This window comes from Aethalodelphis obliquidens, unplaced genomic scaffold, assembly GCF_003676395.1.
Source record: "Aethalodelphis obliquidens isolate GAN/ISIS:26980383/991018 unplaced genomic scaffold, ASM367639v1 scaffold44, whole genome shotgun sequence".
In the NCBI taxonomy this organism is placed as follows: domain Eukaryota; kingdom Metazoa; phylum Chordata; class Mammalia; order Artiodactyla; family Delphinidae; genus Aethalodelphis; species Aethalodelphis obliquidens.
This window is the reverse complement of record NW_020837988.1, coordinates 5,778,597-5,787,711: the sequence shown is the minus strand read 5'-3', so window position 1 is coordinate 5,787,711 and position 9,115 is coordinate 5,778,597.

The window sequence follows — 9,115 nt, the reverse complement described above, 5'->3', positions numbered from 1 at the left end:
CTAGACTAAACATTTCTCAACCTGGTAAAGTTTCCTTTATACTATAGCAAACCGACCACTAATATTGTACTTGATAGTTACATCATATGACAGTCACCCCCACTGAAAACAGTTTCAGTCAAAGTTTAAATGCCTACCTCCTACCGTTTACCACTACAGACCAGTGCGAGAAGGAAATAAAACAAGGTATAAATACAGGTAAAGGAGAGACCAAACTGTCACTCTTTTCACATAATGTGATTATCAACCTAGAGCATACAAGAGAATCAACTGAAAAGCTATTAGAACAAATAAAATTAAGTTGAATTTAAAGTCAACGTGCGAAATCCGATAGCTCTTCTATTCAATAGCAATGACCAATTAGAAAATCTAATAGAAAAATAGATGCCATTCACAATTACAAGAGAAACTATAAAATACTCAGACAAACCTAATAAATATACATATAAAAAAATGATTAAACTTCACAGCACACAAAAGAGGGCTTAGAGGGCTTCCCTGGTGGCACAGTGGTTGAGAGTCTGCTTGCCAATGCAGGGGACGCAGGTTCGTGCCCCGGTCCGGGAAGATCCCACATGCTGCGGAGCAGCTGGGCACGTGAGCCATGGCCGCTGAGCCTGCGCTCCGCAACGGGAGAGGCCACAGCAGTGAGAGGCCCGCGTACCGCAAAAAAAAAAAAAAAAAAAAAGAGGGCTTAGAGAGGATTCCTCTATGGAAAGACTCACCCTTGAAAACACATTAGTTCTCTTTATCTTAATATATCCGTGAAATGTTATCTTCGTTAAAATCCAGACAAGAGATTTGTAACTTGATGAGTCAATCCTAAAATCCATATGGAAAAAGCAATGTCCAAAAATAGCTAAGAACTTTTTGGGAAAGAAAGAAAAGCACAATGTAAAGGGTCTTAACACAATTCCCAGGAAAACATACTATCCAGGCGTTTGTTAAGATAACTTAGTAACGACAGAAGAATAGAGAAGTAGATCAAAGGAGCAGAACAGAGGCCCAAAACAGATCCATTTATACAAGGCGATTTAGTTTAAGATTTAGGTGACATTGCAACAGGAAAAGGGTAGCATAGTCAGTAAATTATGTCTACCCCCTTTAGGGCAAGGGAGTTAGGCCCTGCACACACACACACACACACACACACTCTTATGGTAGAGAAAGCTTTTCTAAGAAAAAACTTGGTAGTCATAAAGGGGAAAAAATGCAATCCAAGCAATTTTTTTCTTTTTTCTTTTTGCGGTACGCGGGCCTCTCACTGTTGTGGCCTCTCCCGTTGCGGAGCACAGGCTCCGGACGCGCAGGCTCAGCAGCCATGGCTCACGGGCCCAGCCGCTCCGTGGCACGTGGGATCTTCCCAGACCAGGGCACGAACCCGTGTCCCCTGCATCGGCAGGCAGACTCTCAACCACCGCGCCACCAGGGAAGTCCCCCAACCAATATTTTTTTAAAAAACAGCGAGACCAAAGTGACAGTCTGGGAGAAAATATTTACAGCACAGTTACGAGCAAAAGAACAATTCATAGAATAGACAGAAAGCATCTATCTACAACTCAATAAGAAAAGCTAAAATACCCAACTGAAGAATGGAAGAAAAGACACAAGTAATTCATGGTCTTAAAGGACCAAAACAATGGCTAATAACTATTTTTCAAACTACTTCTTAACCGGTAATCAGAAATATGCAGATGAGGGTAGGAAGTTTGGGGGGGTTGTTTTTTTTTTTTTACCAGTTTCATTCAATGAAAGCTGTGGCTTGCTGTGTACACCCACTCACCTTCCGCAAGTCTTAGGTTAGGGTAACCCCACTTCTTCCCTTTGGTGTTCCCAGTCCTAGGAGTGACTGCTGTTTCCTGCAGTTATGATACAATGATCTCAGCCCCGGGTGTGCATTAATACCTGAGTTATCTCAGTGTCCCCTTCTACTCTTTTGAACCTCCTAACACGTGTGAAAACAATTCCCTCTATTCATTTCCTTCAACTTGAAATCTTTAGTGTTGCTCTATTTTCCCACAGGGAAGTCATTTAATAAATTGTGGTGTGTCCATATATGCCGTACTATAGAGCCATTTCAAAAAAAAGATAGACCTCTAGGTATTGTCATGGAAATACATATTGTTAAATGAAACAGGTCACAGAAAAAATATGTGTAGAATTATCCAATTTACTTTTAAGTCTATATATACACACACACATACGCACATACATATATACATATATTAAATTGCACAGGAAGGAGACAAAATGGACACATCATCAAACCGCCGACCTAGGAAGGGCAGACGGGGTGAAGGTGAGGAATGGGAGAGGTTCACTTTTTTCTATATATTTTCCTGCTAGTTGAACCTTGAGACATATATTTTAAAAGACAGAGAACAGCGAGCGTCTTTTGTTGCGTTTCCTAGAAGCAGAGCCCAAGACAGGGATTCTTGTGCAAGTGATTTTTTGAGGGAGAGCTCCTACAGGACGAGCCTGGAAGGAAATGGTGGACACAGAGTAAAGAAAGAGAAGAACTTTAAGCAAAGATGTGGGTTTCGCTGAAGTCCAACCTCAGCCTGATCCCATGACATTCTCTGGAGCATAAATGGTACCACGAGCTGGCCCTTCTCGAGGCAAGGGGGTTGGGCTTGTGTACCCCAATATCAGTGTCATTGGTTGCAGGCTTCCTCTGAGGGGATGGCTACGGGACCTTCCAGCATCTCCAGGCAAAGCAATTGCTGATGGCCAGGGTCTCCAGGTCATTCCCAAGGTCAACTTTCTGGACAAAGATACAGCTCTGAGCTGTGGCAGTCAATACCCAACTGGAGAACAGATGCACCTTCTTGGTGAAAGGATTCAGGGCAAGACACCAAAAGCATCTACTACCTGACCCCCCCCTCTTGCTTCTCCCATTAAGTTCATCCTATCTAGGTCCATTTCTCCGGATTCCGGTTGGGTCACAATTTGGGGAAAAACTTAAAAGAGGAGGGATAGGGCTTCCCTGGTGGTGCAGTGGTTAAGAATCCGCCTGCCAATGCAGGGGACAAGGGTTCGAGCCCTGGTCCGGGAAGATCCCACATGCTGCAGAGCAACTAAGCCCGTGCGCCACAACTACTGAGCCTGCGCTCTAGAGCCTGCGAGCCACAACTACTGAGCCCACATGCCACAACTACTGAAGCCCGTGCGCCTAGAGCCCGTGCTCCGCAACAAGAGAAGCCACCGCAATGAGAAGCCCGCGCACCACAACAAAGAGTAGCCTCTGCTTGCCACAACTAGAGAAAGCCTGCGCACAGCAACGAAGACCCAACACAGCCAAAAATAAATAAATAAAATAAATTTATTAAAAAAAAAAAAAAAAGAGGAGGGATAGTGGGACAAAGACTTCCATCGCTGTTGCCATTAGTCCCAAGGCCATAACTAATGTCCACCATCTCCCTCCTCTGGTAACCTCTCTAGATTACCCACCACTGCTGGTCTAGGGGGCTTGCCCAGGGGCTCTGAGCCCCTGGATCCCATGCTTATCAGGGTTAAGCCATAGTTACTGTACTTGCTCATTTTCAGTTAAAAATGCGTGAGAGTACTGGAGATGTTCCAGTTGTCACCCAAGTGTAAATATATTGCTCCCTGTTCCCATGGTGGAGCAGCCCTCGCCATGCCGGTCAGGAAGAAAGCCCCTCAGTTTCCTTGCTGTCCTACTGGAATGAAGGTCCCCCAGTGACCGGGAGCACCAACCACAGCTTTGAATTTAGGGAGAACTTCCTGTGTCTCCTGGCGGAATCATCCTCCCTCTGGGAGCTGGACTCCTCCAGGCTCACAGACTGAGGGATGTAAGGGATCAAAACGCAAATGACCCAAGTGAGTCCTGGAATTCACAGTGACCAGAGCAGCCCCTCCTTCATCCTGTGGTTTCTAAGCCCATGTATTCTGTCTGCAGAGGATGCAGAACCACATGGTGACCATTGGTTTGAGATGCTACAACCGGAAGTAGAGAGGCTGTCCTCTCCACTCAGCTGCACTTCCAAGAGGCCATCCCACTGTCAGGTTTGCAGCTTCCGAATGGCTCTGCGTGTGGTAGGAGGTCCAAGGTACACCTATTTTTCCTTTGGTTTGGAGGGAATGTCCTAGCACGTCCCAGATCCCTGGACCCCTAAAAAACTCCTTGATGTCACAGACTTCTGAATTCCTGTTGGGTTATTTCTGACCCTCTGGAGAACATATATCCTACCAAGGGGTCTGGGGCACTTGAACTTCTCACTTATTAAGTCCCATTACCATGATGCCCTCCACAGAGTAACCCATGTAATGCGTGTGCGACATCCAGATATCCGGATCCTTTTGCACCAGAGCCTGAGAATTAACATCGCCCTGAGCCAAGACTATGAATGCCGACTGTGGTCTGTCCCCTGGGAATGCAGACTGCTTCAGATCCTCCTTCTAGAAGGCTGTTGAGAAGAAATGCACTTGCCGGATCTGTACCTGCATATCATAGATCAGAAGCTGTGTAATTTCGTCTATTAAAGATACTACATTAAAAAAAAAAAAGATACTACGTGAAGCACAGCAGCCACTGTTGGAGCTGCTACCAGCTTCAACTGGTACAAGTCCACGGCCATCTGCCATGATCCATCGGGTTTCATGGGGGTCAGACAACATGAACAGGATGAGAACCACCACCCCTGCATCCGGGAAATCTCCGGGGCACTGATCTCCGCCCTTATTTCCAGTGTGCAGTATTGTTTTTGATTTACTACCTTGATCCAGTGGGGGTGGGTCGGTCAGAACTTCACTTGGCCTTTTCTACCATAATCACTCTTTCCTACTATAATAGCACTTATTCTGTAGGCCAAGGAATGAAGGGGAGGACTTTCCAGCTTCTAAGTATGTTCCTTGTGATGACGCATTCTTGAACCTGAAAAAATGACCTCCCTTTGGGTCCATGAACCTAGAAGAGTCACTGTGAGATGACCCTGGGCCAGAAGTCCATTTATTGCCTGACCCCCTAGATATGCCTCTAATAGGGGGCCATGGTAGCGCTGGGTACCACTGTCAACTCAGACTTCGTTTCCAACCATTGAAAGACCTGGATATTCCCTTTTCCTGGGGTACAGTTGCCCACGTTAATGGACTATCTACTAACAGGGGGAACTGGGCCACTTCCGAAGGCGCCTGAGGGTTCAGAGGAATCCTCCAGGGCTCCTTGATCACCATCATATGGACGTCCCATTCCTCAGTCTCAGGTCCCACCCCGTCCCATCAGGGCCCTGACTTTGGCATAGGAGACTCCCTGAGGCTGAGACTTCAAACTTCCCCAAAGTCCTGCGTCTCTTAATAGTAGACACTGAACCTGGCTTTCAGCCTGATCAGTCTTTCCGCTACAGGAGATAAGGCCCTTCCTACCAGAGGTCCTATGACTGTCACACTTTGCTCTGAATTAAACTACTCGGGCCTCTCATTTTTCTTCTTTGATGCACCAGTGGCTCTCAGACACAGCCTCTCAATTCCACAGTCTTTATCATTACTACCTCTGTTTTACGGTTCCAATGCTAGAAATATTGCAAAAGCCAGTACATCCCCTTCCAGCTATTCGCGGTCACAGAAATTGTGTTTACCACGTGCCAGGAATTACCAATTCTCCTTCTACCACTGATGTTGGAGTCCTCATTGCCAGCAGGTCACCCAACTCCAAAATCCCAGCCTTAGAGTCTGCTTCTCCTGGCACCAACTCTCTTAGGTCAGGTCCCTAGAACAATGGTTCTCAACGTGTGGTCCCTGGACCAGTAGCAACCGCATCACCTGGGAACTCGTTAGAAATGCAAATTCTTGGACCCTCCCCTAGATCAACTGAAACAGAAACTCTGAGGGTGAGCGGTCTGTGCTTTAACAAGGCCTGAAGGTGATTCGGATGCTGCTAAATGTTGAGAACCGTTGCCCTGGAGGCAGAGACTGGGATAAGATTCTGTGCAGGTGGTTTCTCGAAGACGTGCTCTCAGGAGGAGGTATAAGGAAGTGAGGAAGCATAATAAGGCAGAGGAAGAAGCAAGGCTGAGGTGTGGGTTCAGCTGAAAAGTTCTGCCTCAGCCTGATCCCACGGGGAGCTCTGGAGCATAAATGGTACCACGGAGTTGTCCACCCTCACGGCAATGGGGCCAGCTGTGGAACAACTGTATCGTTAGCCATTGGCTAAGGAACCCCCCACTAAGTCCGGGCACCTTCAAGTAAGTCTGCTCCGGATGGCTGTGGGCAATTCTCTGAAGAAGGAAAAGCTGTGAGCTGTTAGCTACCAACATTTACAGTCCGCAACGCGTGAGTACAAGGCATGGTGGAAAGCATCTCGTTGTGGCACCAACAGCATCTCCTACAAAGGACCTGGAGCCGGTTAATTTTCTTCGTAGCACAAAAACACAGTGAGGCAGTGTGCGGTAGTAGAAAATGCACTGGGCAAAAATGTGAAACCAGTGGGATTTAAGCCCTAGCGCCAAACCACAGTCAGGTACCTTACGTTTAGCCTCATTTGTAACAGGGGCTAATACCACTCTCCCACGGTGGGGAATGTCAAATTGGGTAACATATGTGCAAATGCATTGTAAACTCTAAGGCATAAAGGAATATTATATATTTAATGCTTTCTGTTGAGTAGAAAAGAATTACATCATTTAGCTTTGATGATAAGGATTTTTTATAAAGGCTGGACAACTGCTGGACCGCAAGGTTGAGTGTTTTCATCCTAACTAGATATTGCCAAATTGCTCTCTCAAATGATTATATCAATTTCCACTCCCACCAGCAGCAGCATGTGAGAATTCCCATTTCCTTACAACCTGGCCAGCCCTGTCTCATTTATTTTAGCCAGTCTAATAGCGATGAGGGGGCCTGTGCCTAGGGAGACCCAAGTTCAAATACATTCTTCCCGGAATTCTTGTCAGAGATAAAATTGGAGATAAGCCAGAGGCACCTCATTAAGGGAATGAATAAATAAATTGTGATGTGTTCATACAGTGGATTGCTGTCTAACAGTTACAATGGATGAACTAATATATAATATATATGCATAACACACCTATATATGACAATGTTGAGTGAAAAACATAAGCTGTACGATATTATGTAGCAAATTATGCCATTTCCATACATTTTCAAAAACACATAAAACAATACCATGGATGCACACATTTGTAATAAAAATGTAAAAGATATGCCCTGAGTACACGCCAAAATCATGATGGTCGTTACTTAGGGGAAGGACGGGAGGTGGCCAGGTGGGAGAGGGTGGGAGGATTACAGGAGACTTTAATCTTATCTCTCAATTTGTATTCCTTAATAAAATAGAGAACGATCATTAAAAAAATGAAAAAATGCTTAGTATTTTGTTAATCTGGCCTAGCAGATACATCGGTTCTTGCATCCTTGCTACCGTATTTTTCATTTTAATTATTGCTTTAATGGCTGAGGGGAGATTGCTTCAGAAGGGGACCGAGGGTGCGGTGACCACCTCACTTCATGTTGCAATGTTCTGCTGGATGCTGGACACACCAGTGAAAAAAGAAAGTCTGGACACACCAGTGAAAAAAGAAAGTCATGAACCTGGCCCTCATGGAGGGCATGGCCTGGTGGCGAAAGCGTACTACAACTGGGCTAAGTGCAAAGATGGGAAAGTATAGGATGCAGAGATAAAGTAAAGTAGGGAGGTTACATTTAAACTGGGCCATTAGAAAGGGCGTTTCTGAAAGACTGGTCTTAAATCGAGGCCCGGGGGGTTAGCAGGAAGTAGCCAGTGGGGATTGGGGTAGGAGTGGACTGGATTGGGGGTCTTGGGAATGATACGGGAGAAGCTTCCAGGCAGGTCCGAGATGACTTCCTTGAGGGGAAGGAAAATGAGGAGCTCACTGAGAGGGGTGGTGCGGGGCCAAGCCTCACAGAAGGACATTACTGGCAAGAGATGAGGCGGAAGCCCTGGCAGGGCAAGTGCAGGCTGGAGGATAGTTTTGGGTTTTGTTTTAATTTTATGAGTAATGGAGTATCTTCACAAGTCAGATTTTTTTTTTCATCTTATGAGTAACGAAGTATCCTTGCAATTTGTTTTTTTTAATTTTTTCATTATAAAAATGTTCAAACAGGGACATCCCTGGTGGCACAGTGGTTGAGAATCCGCCTGCCAACGTAGGGGACATAGGTTCCCGCCCTGGTCCGGGAAGATCCCACATGCCGCGGAGCAACTAAGCCCGTGCGCCACAACTACTGAGCCTGCACTCTAGAGCCCGTGCTCCACAACAAGAGAAGCCACCGCAATGAGAAGCCCGCACACCGCAACGAAGAGTAGCCCCCGCTTGCCGCAGCTAGAGAAAGCCCATGCACAGCAATGAAGACCTAATGCAGCCAAAAATAAAATTAATTAATTAATTTTAAAAAATAATGTTCAAACACACAAAAGTAGACGAGCGTAATGAAACCCTGGGTACTCAGCTTCAACACGACCAATCTCACCTCCCTGATCCACAGGGTAGTATTTTGGAGAGAATCCAATACATCACATCATTTCACATAGAAATATTACAGTATGTACCTCTAAAAGAGAAGCACTTTTTTTGGGAAAAATAACCAAAATACAATATCATACCTAAAAACTGAATAATAATTTCTGAATAATATCAAAGCTTTGAAGGGTTTTAAGCAGGAGAATCACATTATGTGATTTACTTCTAATAACCATCATGGGTGCCCTGTGCAGGTCAGACTTGGGGCTGGAGAAATGGAGGCAGAGCATTAGGAGGCCATGGTAGTGGTCCAGACTGCACTTAGTGGAGGACGGACTGGGGCAGTGGAAGGGGACATGGAAGGAAGTGCAAACGTGGGTCCACTTGGGAGGTGGACGCACAGACTTGGCGATGGATGGAATACAGAAATGAGAAGGGGAGATGCCCAGGGTGACCCTTAGGCTCCGTCCCAAGAATCAGGGAGAGTGGAGGTGCCGCTTACTGAGATAAAGACACTGGGTGAGCAGTGGTGGGGTGTGGGCAGAAGAAGGGGGATGAAGAGTTCAGCTTTACGGATCCTCCCTGCTCCTGTGAGTTTGCTCAGGGGGTGATGAAGGAGGTGCCTGCCATAGTCCCTGACCTCCCCTTCCCCTCCCCCC